This window comes from Gekko japonicus, unplaced genomic scaffold (genome assembly GCF_001447785.1).
Source record: "Gekko japonicus isolate JY-2015 unplaced genomic scaffold, Gekko_japonicus_V1.1 scaffold33961, whole genome shotgun sequence".
In the NCBI taxonomy this organism is placed as follows: domain Eukaryota; kingdom Metazoa; phylum Chordata; class Lepidosauria; order Squamata; family Gekkonidae; genus Gekko; species Gekko japonicus.
Genome location: NW_015220587.1, coordinates 1 through 1,094, shown reverse-complemented (window position 1 = coordinate 1,094; position 1,094 = coordinate 1). Strand labels below are relative to the sequence as shown.

Below are 1,094 nucleotides of genomic sequence, written 5' to 3'. Positions count from 1 at the left end.
TTCTAAAGGGTTTTTTTTAAGTTTGGGGGGTTGTTTGTGGATTTTTTTGTTTTGTTTTGTGCTTTTGGCATCTTTTTAAAGCAATCTTTTCCTTTTCCCCCTCCAGCCGGACAAAAAAGGCCTGTACTTTTATTACTGGGGTTTGTTCGATGGACATGCTGGAAGTGGGGCTGCAGTCATGGCATCTAAGCGACTACACTTCCACATCCGTGATCACCTCAGAGAATTAGTAGACATCCTCCAAGACTCCTCACCTCCTCCGATCTGCCTGCAAGATGCTTCCCGGACAGTTTCAGGGGAACCAAATAGGGCTCCCTTGGTAGAGGAAGAAGTTGAGGTCCCCAACAGTGCCTTGCCACGTTTCCATATGGAAAAAGCAGTTTCCCATGAGAGTCTGGTAGTGGGAGCCATTGAGAATGCATTCAAAGAGATGGTAAGTGAACCGGGGGGGGGGGATAGGAAGCTCTGAAGAAATAGGCTGATCCAGTGTTGTAGGACTGCAGAGTTCCAAAAATCAGCTTCCTGATCTGGCACAGATTCTAGATCAGTTTAAGCTGCAGCCCCCAACAATCAAAACTGTGCTTAATTTGTATAGTTTCAAGAAACATGTATCATTTGTACAGGAGAGCGAGAGAGAGTGCAAGTGTGGTGTAGTATTGAACTGGAACTGGGAAGTTCTAGCTTCAGATTCCACCGTGCCATGAAATTCAGTAAATGGCTTTGGGAAAGTTGTTCTCTATCAGTTTAATTCTTCTTACAAGGCTGAAATGTGATGAGGGTGGATTTGTAACCTGTCTTGAACCATTTTGACATTTTGGACAGGGGATGAAAGAAATCTAAATAAATAACAAAACATTCTCATACTGTTTGACATATTCCTCAGAGTGACATGAAGATAAACATGATTGGAGAGAGTCCTCGGATCAGGGATGGTTCCTGTCCGGCCTGGCTGTTCTCCATCTGGAATATGCATTCACTTCCTTTTGCAGCCAAGATGCTGACATAGCAACCCATGACTATTTTGGTCTGACTGGGTATTTGCTTACCTAGCTGCAGATTAGGAGTCTGCTTTTCCTCTGCAGCTCAGCCCTGTA

At 44.3% G+C, this 1,094-nt stretch overlaps 1 pseudogene; it reads left to right on the top strand.

The window, feature by feature from the left end:
• The first annotated feature begins 106 nt into the window (after nt 1-106).
• LOC107125265 lies at nt 107-433 on the top strand (annotated as a pseudogene).
• Nucleotides 434-1,094: the final 661 nt, after the last annotated feature.